The sequence below is a fragment of the Boleophthalmus pectinirostris genome, unplaced genomic scaffold, assembly GCF_026225935.1.
Source record: "Boleophthalmus pectinirostris isolate CB_2022bp ecotype Guang Dong unplaced genomic scaffold, ASM2622593v1 HiC_scaffold_18, whole genome shotgun sequence".
Taxonomy (NCBI): domain Eukaryota; kingdom Metazoa; phylum Chordata; class Actinopteri; order Gobiiformes; family Gobiidae; genus Boleophthalmus; species Boleophthalmus pectinirostris.
The window spans coordinates 32,021,058-32,033,143 of NW_026571133.1; the positions used below are offsets into that span (position 1 = coordinate 32,021,058).

Here is a 12,086-nt window from a genome sequence, read left to right on the forward strand (position 1 = left end):
GCTAATATAGAATCCCTGTTATTTCCCCCTCTCCTTCCTCCAAATAAAAGAGGCAACCGGTCAGGATCAACTGCTGACCCCAGTGACCGAAACTTGGTTACGGTATTATTTTTTATTTTGATACTAATATCTAACTTCAGTTTTTCATTCTCTTCTTTGCTGGTCGAGTTCACTTCTGTAACAAACAAAAAAAACAACTTTTGGGTGAATAAAAGTAATTCTGATCTTCTCACAAACCTCAGGATAGTAGTACCTATAATTCTTTAGACTAACCTACGAACTCCAGACAGAAATCCACACTTTGACTACATCTTTATACCCATGCCGTCTGGGAATATATTTCTTCTTTTTGATCATTTTTTGTTGAGTTAGCCCAGTGGGTGGTCCGCTCTTTAGATTTTCTTTTCATGCCAATTGAATGTAGTGTATAAAGGAGATCTAACAATAGCAGTCTGTCACACCAGTCTAAAGATGTTCAAAGAATATATCAGTTTATATATTTTTTCACTCAACTACAAAACAAGGATTAGGCTTCCAGAGCAGATTTAGAAGCATTATGTAAGCTTGTTTTTCCGGTGTCTATGACAGGTTTTCATGTTTGTGTAATTAGTATTTGGTTTGGTGAGATAATAACTGTGGTGAATATTTAACATAGTTTTGTATCAGTTAAGTGTGTGTAGAAAATAAGTTTATACCTCTATATTTCATCAACATGGCAAGTTTCAGTCAAAATTCAGCCAAAACATATCTAACACTGTTTTAACAAAATAGAGGTCTTGTCATTTTGTGTTAGTCTAATCATAACTATTGAATTTAGACAAGTTTGAGCCTTGTTAACATTATGCTTGCAATGTCATATCTGTCCAACCAGAAAGTAAAATTATAAACTTCATTAAAAAAAATCTACAATTGTTTTTGAAATATTTTTAATAGCATTAGGCACTATGTTTTAGTGAAATGAGTAGTCTAAACTATTATCCTGCCATATAAGCTTTAACTAAAGCCCCCACAATACATTATTTTCTGATCTATGGCTACATTTATGTGATGACAATCTGAACAGAAGACGCAAAAGTGGCGTTCGCGTTTTCACTTTTTATTCCGCATTTAGATGAGCGTTACGGTGACGCAAAAGTGTGTGGAATTCGATTGGGTATGCATGCCAGGTGGTGATGTATGTGACGTAAACGCGTACGCAACATGAGCAGATCTGACCAGAGTGTTGTATCTTGGACAGTGTAGATGGAAACGCTACAGCGGAGCGTATTCAACTTTTCCACTCTGGAGGGTGATTTCAGATTTTTTTGTTTTTAAGCCCCAAAAAATGCTGTCACCGTTTAAACAAAAGGCACTTCTTATTTTGTCTTTTTTTACCCGCCAGTGTTCTCGTGTAAAAAGGCTCTATGTCATAATGTTGTTTCCTCATCACAGACATGCCTGGAGTTGTGTTTTGTTTCATTCTCGCATGTTGAACACACAAACCCTGCATATATAGGCTGAGAAGATAGAGTTCTTGCCTGTTCCACCTTGTGCAATACAGAAAGCGCTCCATTGTGTTTTTAACCTTTATAATACACCTTCACTAGAATCATTTGGATATTTTCAGCTCTAGGATTGCCAATCTGCTTCATATGTGGGAAAGAAACAAAACACAACTTCATGTGTGTTTCTGATGAGGTAATAATAATCCAACATGGCTCAAAGATCACAAGAATCCATTTGGTTTAAAATAGGACCTTTAAGCCCTTTTAAATAGGTCGATATTTTATGTATCCAAAATTTCCTCTTTTAATATTCTGAGGCTGTAGATCATGTTCATGTTATCTCATCCTTTGAAGCTGCATCTGAAGTTAATTAAACATTCTGCATTCTTCTTCATTTAGAACCTGCTTCCAAAACACTTCTCTATATAATAAACAAGTGCTTTGATCCCTCCTTTGACTGCGCCCCGGGTCAGTAGGTGTTCGACCTCTCTGTGACCTCTGGGTGACTCCTATCTCCAAATTAGTTGTGAGTTTCTTTGAAGTTATAGTGCAGGTGCTGTGTGTTATGGTTTGGATTTTACTTGTAGCAAAAAGGTCTTTACAAATCGTTTTCCTGCCCCCTGATATATGATTCCTTTAAGTACAAGTCAAAAACACAAAATTAAACCCATAAATCAACCACGATGTGTTAACCTTTTTGTAGAAAATTGTAGAAAATTGGCACCGTGCAACAAAATCTCCTCAAATTTTAGTCAAACTTGAAAGATATGTTTTGCTTTCTAATTTGACAGTTTTTAGGCTAGCATCTGCTACATTTTCCAGCCATCACAATTTCTATGTTATTGCCTGGAATGTTCCACAGTATGGCATTAAACTGATCAGGAGAAGCAGGTGACGCCACTGGTCAGATCTGTGGAAAGGGGAGCCCATGTGTGTTTTTCAATGTAACTAAATAAATGCAAGATAGAAGAAGGCGTTTAATGCCATACTGTGGATAATAATGTTGTAATGTTGCTTATGAGTCATAAACATAACTGGATATAGCTGCATATTTAGGCTGTGTTATTCTCCATCCATCCATGTTATTCTGCTTATTCAGGGCCAGGTCGCCTGGGCAACAGTCTAAGCAGGGACTCCCAGACTTCTTTCAGCCCAGGCACGTCCTCCAGCTCCTCCTGGGGGGCTCCAGGCGTTGCCAGGCCAGCCGAGATACATAGAGCTTCTGCTATGTGACTGAGCTCCTCACCCTATCTCTAAAGGAGCGTCCAGCCACTCTGCGGAGGAAACTCATTTCGGCTGCTTGTATCCGCAATCTCGTCCTCTTAGTTATTACCCAGAGCTCATGACCATAGGTGAGGGTAGGAACGGAGATTGACCAGTAAATTGAGAGCTTTGCCTTTCGGCTCAGCTCCCTCTTCACCGCAGACCGCGGACACTGCACTGATCCACCTGTCAATCTCACGCTCCATCCTCCCCTCACTCGTGAGCAGGACCCTGAGATACTTGAACTCCTCCACTTGAGACAAGGACTCCCCACCCAGAGAGGGCAAACCACCTTTTTCCAGTCGAGAACCCTGGCCTCAGACTTGGAAGAGCTGATCCTCATCCCATCCGCTTCACACTTGACTGCAAACCGCCCCAGTGCATGTTGTAGGTCTTGGTTCAATGGAGCCATCAGGACAACATCATCTGCAAAGGAGATCTTGTGGTCCCCAAACCAGACCCCCTCCAGCCCCTGACTACGCCTAGTAATTCTGTCCATAAATGTGGACAGATGTGTTATTCTCTCAGACAGAAAACACTCTGTCCCTCCTTGTGATGCCATGTGCTAATGCAGGAAGTGCTCCACAATGTCATACACCTTCATTAGAATCATTTGGATAATTTCTTGGAATTGACCATTTCTTCTGAATTAAATGTAAAAACTATCACTTTAAAACATAATGTGGAACAGAGCATTTTGAGCTTTGTAGATGTAGAGTAGGCATGTCCAAACTACGGCCCGTGGGCTAAATGCGGCTCTCGGACAAATTTTTCTTGGCCCTCAGGCTTCCAGGTGAATTGGCCCAAATGACCTTGCATCAATGAAAAATTAACTTTTTATAGCAAGTTTTTTGAGTATCTACCTTGGTAAAGCCAATATTTACCTCCGCCAAGGAGGTTATGTTTTTGCCGGCGTTTGTCTGTTTGTTTGTTTGTTGTTTGTCTGTTAGCAACATAACTTAAAAAGTTATGGACCGATTTTGATGAAATTTTCAGGATTTGTTGGAAATGTGAAAAGGAAGAACTGATTTCATTTTGGGGGTGATCCGGAAGAAATCCTGGATTCTGGATCACTTTGAAATTTTAGTTAACATTGTGGTAAATGGGGCCAAAAATTTTGTTTCTCAATATCTCGGTTAATTATTGACCAAACCCCATGAAATTTGACTCAGGGATGGACAATGGGATCCTCTTTCATATTCCAAAGGCTGATCCGGATCTGATCCAGAAGATTGATTTTATCGCAATTTATATAAAAAATGGGGGTAGTCCTTGGTGGAGGTCTGCGCTCTCTGAGTGCTTTTCTAGTTAATATTTAGTATGTGGTTTTGAGGATCTTAGCGTGAATAAAGTCTGATGGCTCATTCTAACGTGATAAACATGCATATATTTCCATTATTGACTGTACTGAGCATCAGTCTACGGCGCTCGATCGGCCCTCTGCTTCATCTGTGTTTAGATATATGGCCCTTGATGAAAAAAGTTTGGACACCCCTGATGTAGAGAGACTAATAATAAAGGGTTACTCAAATATGTGCGAATGAAACAAAACACAGGTATTTGATGAGGTAACAACATTCTAACATAAATTGAAGCTCAGGTGAATCAGTTTTGTGTAATATGGGACCTTTAATAGAGACAAGCAGGTCCCACCAGAAAAGTTCCACTGTAGACCTTTAACCTGATCTAGTTTACTCAGATTCTTCTCTCTGGCACTTGGCACAGATTGGCTAATAGCGGGACTGACAGGCTACATCCAGCAGAACAAGAGCAAACTGCAGATGCTATTAGCTAGCTGGGACAGTGAGACACCCAAAAGCTGCTTGACGCGGAGAAAAGGGGGACATCAGGGCAGCGGAGGATTAAAGAAACCGGTCGATAAGACGGGGAGCTCTCCTCTAGTGCAAAGTCTCAGAACAAAGAGCCAACAGAGAGGGGGGGGAGTTAAAAGCAAATGACAAAATGGGCCCAAGCTGAGGAGACATGCTGGAGATGATGAGGCAACAGGGCACATGTCTAACACAGGAAGTCTTTGGTGTTTTCATAAGGGTCCTTGTAGTGAATGGTGCATTTCAAAGTTCCTTCTTGTATGATCTGTCTACAGGATTAAATGTGGTATAAAGACTGTGGGATTTCTCAACACAATGCCAATTACATCAGTCAGAAAGTTGACATGTGTTGTTGTGTACAGAAATTGTGAATGTCGTTGTCTCATATTGGTCTTCATCTTCAATATGCTACACTGTGAGACTGGTTGCTGGTGAATCGCCCTCTTTTCAAATGGGCGTGATTGACAAGTGGATTTGCCAATCAGAGACAAACATGGTCCGTCGTACCTGAAAACTTAAGAAAAAATATTTCTCGGGGGGCTGAAAATCATGGCGGATTTCTGCAGAATCAGTGAGCAAAACACAACAATCTGTTAATCTGAAGTGATATAAATTAGATTTTATTTGCAGAGAGATATCAGGGAACTTTTATTAATTTCTCACAAAAATATTAATGGCCAACTTTTGTCTGCTTTTGGGTTAATCTTTATTTACTATACTATATTATAGAAAATGTACTGTCCCTTTAAATCTGGTTTAGTCCTAGAATAGTTCTGTTTAAACCTGGTTTAGACTTGGTACATGTAAGATTGAGGTAAAAAGTTTAAGAACAACTAAGGGCTAAACGACCAGCCAGTTTTCCTTTTTATCTAATTAAATAACTTCCAAAGCCTCTCGGAGCGCTTCATTATATATAGTCATTACTTATTCACTACTTGATATTAGCGAGCTACTGTAGTCAGAGCTACACCTACCTTGGGGTTAACTGCCGATCTGTGTACCACATTTATACTAGGAAAGATGGATAAAGTGTCCTGCCCAAAGACAGGCCGGAGTTTTAAACACTATATTGCCCTGTGCCTTAATTGAGTAGGAACTAACTGATGAGCTAGAAATGTAATAATCACAACTGAACCTGTGCCTCCAGGGCCTAAACCTGCAGACAGAGGACACAAACAAGACTTTTGTCATTCTGAGCTGCAGAGGCTGCATTAGCACTGATTATTGACTGGCTGCAGATCAAAGAGACTCGTGTGAGGTTCATTCGGCTTTCAGAAATCAGCATTACAATTACAGGCAAGAGCTATATTTGATTTGAATGTGTTTACCTCATATCTGGGTACACAGATGCCTCTTACATACAGAAAATGTAATGAATATGAATCCATAGCTTCATACGGTTGCTTCAGCGCCATGACCGTCACATCATCATCAGCATTCCCCTCTCCTGCACCTGTCACACCTGCCTTGCCCGTGCTCTTGGAGAACACTGTAACCTTCACTCTGCTTCTGATTTCCCCAGGCTGTGTCTGCACATCATTGCTCCTTGAATCAACATAGAAAGTGAGGGACATTTGTGGCGTTTTCCTGGTTAGCCGTAGCAGAAGGATTAGCTCCGGCTGGCGGCAGGACCAGTTGAGGAGGATGAATCACTTGTCCCGCGGGCCAGGGGACTTATTGAGGGTTCATTGATAACAAATTATCTGGTGACTTTGGGCCTGTGGCAGCACCTTGTAGAAATAATCCCTCCACATCTCCTCTGACTGTAGCTCTTCATGCCCGGATAGAGCCGTAGAGACGGGCCTGTACTGCACATGGGGCTCACTCACTCATCTCTCAGAGCAGCTCTCTAGTGGTTTGAATACCAGCGCAAATCCAACCAGGTTAAGACACTGTTTTAACACATCCACTTATTTTAATTATAATATATGCAGGCAATGTTGTCATCACTGCGCTAACTCAAAATGAAAATAGTAATGTTGCTAATTAAAATAACCATCCTGAATTTAAGTTAAATGTCTTGAATTAAGAATGTCATCTTGTTTTAAGCTTTGAATTAGATTTGAGCAGATTTTCTAGTAACTTGCCAATTGAGCAAACTGTTTTGTTTTTATTCAAGTGCACAACATAATATTTTGTGTGCAACTTTTTTTCATTTGTAAGTAAATACTGTTTTTCCTTGACTTGTTCTCAATCAATCAGAGCATCTTGGACTGTATAAGATGATCCTAGTTTTCAGTGAGTGTGCGGCCATTGAAGTAGTTTGGTTGCCACATCTTACTAGCCTGATTCATCAGCCTTTTTCACTTCATTTCACTTCGTAGAAATCGTCTGACGTTGGAATTTTTTTGCTCCACAGTAGGCGGGTACTTTTTGTCAGTTAACTAATCACTGCTATTTGGTAGACATGTATGTAATGCGCCGCTAACGGGGCTAACTGGTATGTTAAGCTTTTCCCAAATCCCGTAGGAAGAAGGGCAATAACGTCTTTCCCCTTGATAAAATTCACCAAACATTCTCTTTATTCCGGCTTTAAATCCTCGATCTCGAGAATTGTTGAACACTGAATATATGGCTCTTCGCTGAGTGACTGGTGCCCGAACTTGTACTTTTTGTGAACCATCTAGTGTATTTTGATTCCTGACCTAGTCGCTGGAGAGAAATGAAATTGAGCGGAGGCACTAGGTGGCGCCAGCCTGGCTAACATCTTACCACCTGCATTGAAAAAGGCACTGAAAATGATCTTAGTTATCCTCATGAAAATCTCAACAAATATTGCTACAAGTATTCCTTTGTATACCTGGGATGTTTTCTATCCGGTATGCTGATTGTACTGGGTATAGGGTCTTTGATAGGATCTATAAATATTTGTTTCTCTGTTTAGTTCCATCACATCCCCTTGCAGAAAGCAGCCCTTGTGTTTTTTCATGCATGGTTAGAGCTGGAGGAGTCTTAGTCCTTATGTTATTGCAGTGGGACTCTCCAGCTCATCTTGGAGCTGGGATCCCTGATGACCTGAAAAAACAGGTGGCACTAAGCCAAGACACGGAAAAGTCAACATCTGCCTTCTCCTAGACTCTATAGACTGCTGACTTTAAAGGTACGCTATGTAACCTATCTGGTGCAAAGTTTTCCACCTGATTGTCTCAGCGGAGATGTTATTGTTTTACCTTGAAAGTTCCACAGTAAGTTAAACATTTGAGGCTTTGCTGTTTTTCAAGATGTGTTTCGAGTTTAAAAACATCAGTAATTGTACATAGACAGAATTTTATTGGGTACCACTTTATAATAATGACATCTTAGTTACCCTTAAGAAAACATGAACAAATAGTTATGAATGATGTTTGTTTAATGTGATATGGTGGAACATTCCAGGGCAAAGCAATAACATCTCCATGGAGACAAGCAGATTTCGGATTCTCCGCCGTAAATTACATAATACAGCTCCAGGCTCCCATCTGTGGAATATTTTTCTCTTACATATATCTTTTTTACCCTCTTCTCTTGCATTGTCTTTCTGTTCTTCTTCCAAGTTGGGCCGACCTAGCGCTGCCAATCACACGCCTCCAGCTTGGCCTCCTGGCACTTGTGGAGTTCGCTCCTCTCTTTCTGTTCGGTCGGCTGAAACCATCTCTCCGCTCGCAGCCTTGCATTTGCATAGCGACGCTGGGAATATGGTGTTTTAGTAGAATGAATATATACAGTGCACAACCTATGTCACTCCGCACGCTCTCATCGCTCAGCTCCTGCCAACAAACAGATGCTGCTTCATTCTTGTTATTACTGGGGACTATTTGTTGATTTGAGATTTAGAACCTTTACCCATATGGCTAATTTTATCAATATATAAGTTCTGTATACAGTACATGATATTGTTTACTTGACTTTGTTCGACGCTCCATCTGGCGCAGGACTCTCTTGGTATAATATTCAAAGTTTTAACGTAGAATGGGTGATATAATGAAAAAATTAATCATGTTTCTTTTTTTCAGATTGATAATTCACAAGTTTCTGCTGAAAATGGCTTTCACTACTTATTTTATCAACATAAACAATACAGACTTTTAAAGCTGGAGACGAGTCTATGGCGTATTAGTCATCCTGTTACCCCCCTTCCCCACGCACACACACGCTAAGTCACTCCCCCTTCAGAGTGCTATAACAATACAATCAGCATGCTTTGATGAAACTGCAGCATAAATAACAGTTATGTACCACTTTTGGAACACTTTAGTCTTATTTTATTTTTGTTTAAAGGACATAAATGCTGTTTCAGTCTTTGCACTCGTATCGGTTTGTATCAGGTACTGTATTGTCAGACTCCTAAAGCTACAGTAATGGGATTAGGCCAGATTTTGTGGGATGATTAATTGACCAAGAAATGATTGCGATAAACGATAATACTGACATTTTGAGACCATTTTCAACTAATATAATGACAATGGAGTAAAAATGCAAATATACCCTTTCAAAGATCAGTGAACTTTAATTTCTAAAGAACATTTAGCACAGGAACTGCAAGACAACCAGAAACAATAGGCCTAAATAAAATAGACTTGTTAACATAAGAACAGCCTAAAGTAGTCTGGCTCACAGCAAGGACTTGTTAACAAAAATGTTCTTGAATAAACACTAAAAACAACCAAAACAATAAATGAAATGGATTATTAAATCTCTGTAACAAAATTGCGCTTAAAAGTTATTAAACATTAGGCTCAGACAGGGAAAACAGGTCTTGTAGTTTTTTTGTGTTTTTTTTTTTCCGCCAGCTGGGAAAACTGCACTGGGCGATTATGTTTTAAGTGCAGTTGCATGTTCGTTGTATTGCCGTGTTTAGATGATACAGTTTTACCACAAATGCGACATACCGGCTCGCACAGGTTAAGTGGTTCCCTCTGATCATTCGGTTGGAATTCAAAGCGGTCCCCACACTGCTGCTTTCGTGTTCGGTTTTGAAACTAATTCCATCTGTTTTCAAATCCGAACTAATTTGTGACTTTCTACTCCTTGCAGTACTCTCTACTCAGTGGTGGTACAAAACTGCACAACTGGGCAAGTTCCCATGCGGGCTCTTCCTGCTCTTTCTGACCCTGGCCCCTATTGATTTACATTGGAATATTGTCACCCCTCTCTCTGTAACTGCTGCTGTCATTTTGGTCTTAAAATTTTCGCATTAACCCGCTCTACATGATCCTATTTTGCTTTTTTTCCATCAAAAAAATCCCCTTCACAATCTAGAGCCTGACTCCAAATTCGCCCCTGTAACCGTTTGCACCACGAGCTTCATTTGAGTGGCACTGAACAAACAAGCATGCAAACAGAAATGATCGCAGCCGGAAACGATATCGAGCTTGCTAAAAGTGATCATGCGATTAACTGATTTATTGATTATCGTTACAGGCTTAATTGGGATCAGTATCTGAACTGAAAAAGCTGGAGCGTGCAACACTAACCATCACAGAAACCTCCAAGACAATTTTGCATAATACGTCCTCTTTAATCTTTGTCTTTTAAGAGAAAAAAAAAAAAAAACTATTCCTCCAAAGTCGTAAATCTGAAACCACATTCATTACTGACAGGGGAGTGGCTGTAGAGTCGTCTTGATTAAATAACTCAAGATGATTATTGCAGATTAGAAATGACCGAATCTCTTTAAATGTGATTATTTGTCCATGCAGCGCTAATTGAAATATAAGGTAATTTACTCTTTTTAAGTTGTTTTGTAGATGTTAACGTTCCGGTGTTGTAGTAATGTGATCTGTGGTGGTTTGCGGACACGCTCTGACACTCGTGAGCACACAGCACCATTTGTGACTCTTCTGTCTTTGTTGAGCTGAAGGTCTCGGCTATAAAGGCACAGAGATGCAATTTATATGAATGCACAAAGGAGAGAGACGCACTGAACTGAGCAATGCCATCAAACATACCCTGACAGAGAGCGTGTCACCTTAGAAACAGTCCCTACACTTCTTCTTACAACATATACATTAACTGTAGGTACTCTGTAACCTTTTGGCGGGGGGTCTGTCACCTGCTTGTTTCTGTGGATCTGTCTCTGCATGAAAAGTTCGACAGTATGACATTAAACAGCTCAACCTTACATTTATTCAGTTACAGTTGGTTTTATAGCTCAAAAATGAGAAAAACAGGCATTCTGGCTGTGAGTGGGGTCGCGTCTCCACAGAGCTGACCTGTAACTTTGGTTTGGTCTCCCTGATGATAGAAAGGTTTAATACCATACTGTGAAACCTTCCAGAAAAAGCAATAATGTCGCCATGGAGGAACGCTTCACCACGAAAGTTACACAATGCACTTTTAAAGGAACTGTATGAAGCCTCTGTGATTACAGTGTAAAAAGTATTACAATCACAACCGAACCTGGACTGCCAGTATCTTAACCTGCATGATGGGGACACATACATGTTTGAGTATTTTGTTTTTGTATTTTGTATTATTGCTGGATTTTATTGCAGCTAAAATGAACATAGTTAAAATATTGTTAGATTTCAGTTGTAACACAGTGAAATCTTGGGTCTAGTCACTAATAGGCCCTATTCACGCTTATGTCACAAACCAGGAAGAAGTCTGGAAACATACAATGACAACTTCCGGTGTAGTTGCTGACACTGAGCTCGCCGACCCACTGAAGTAAATGTAATCGGCAGTAAAATGAAGACTGCATACGTACGTGCTGTTTGGAATCAACTTGAATTTGGCACGCTCTTCTCTTCTAATTGCTTGTACCCAGTGTGCTTGGAGTTGTGTGTCAGTGGGAATGATTAGCCGAACATAACGGAACGCCACAATGACATATAGATGAAGAAAACTGAGACATTTTCAAATTCTTCCTAGATTTTGTCAGACTTACTACCGTGAAGTTGTCATCGCATGTTTCCAAATATCTTCCTGGTTTGGAAGTGTGAATAGAGCCTATAGAAATGATCACGGTCAACATTTGAGAATTTACCTTTTGTATATTTCATGGTAAAGTACAGTGTCGATAGAGAAATCTGGCTCTTGCCCCCCCATCTGAGAGTAAGACATCATCACATTCTATAATCTGAAAACTACCAATAGGGATGGGAACGGAAGTGGGCTCCGCAGTGCCTTCTGGAGCGGAAACAATGCGTGTCGCCATAATAGGATGCACGAAGAACAGTGAGAGTGAAAATACAGAGCGAAAAGCCTGTGCGGAGAACAGAGAAACATGTGAGTCAACGCTTTTAACTTTAGGAAATTTAACACAACTGTAAACATAAAATACGGCCATAACTCCCACAAAACTGTCAAATACCGTATTTTCTGCAACATAGGGCGCACTCATAAGCCTCCAACCCCTTCAAAAAACGACTGCGTGCCCCACAATCCAGAGTGCCCTATACACGAATCCACTCGAGTGTCCCAGCACGACTTCAGTAAACTACAAAGCCGCACCACCCACAGCGCACGCAAACACACACGGAGCAGACAGCGACCGCGCAGCGAAAAACACCCACAGACACACTCATCA

At 40.5% G+C, this 12,086-nt stretch overlaps 1 protein-coding gene across 1 annotated transcript in view; it reads left to right on the plus strand.

Moving 5' to 3' along the window:
* mmp17a (matrix metallopeptidase 17a) overlaps positions 1-12,086 on the plus strand; it is a 231,521-nt gene that overhangs the window by 127,417 nt on the left and 92,018 nt on the right. The gene's annotated exons all lie outside the window — the stretch shown is intronic.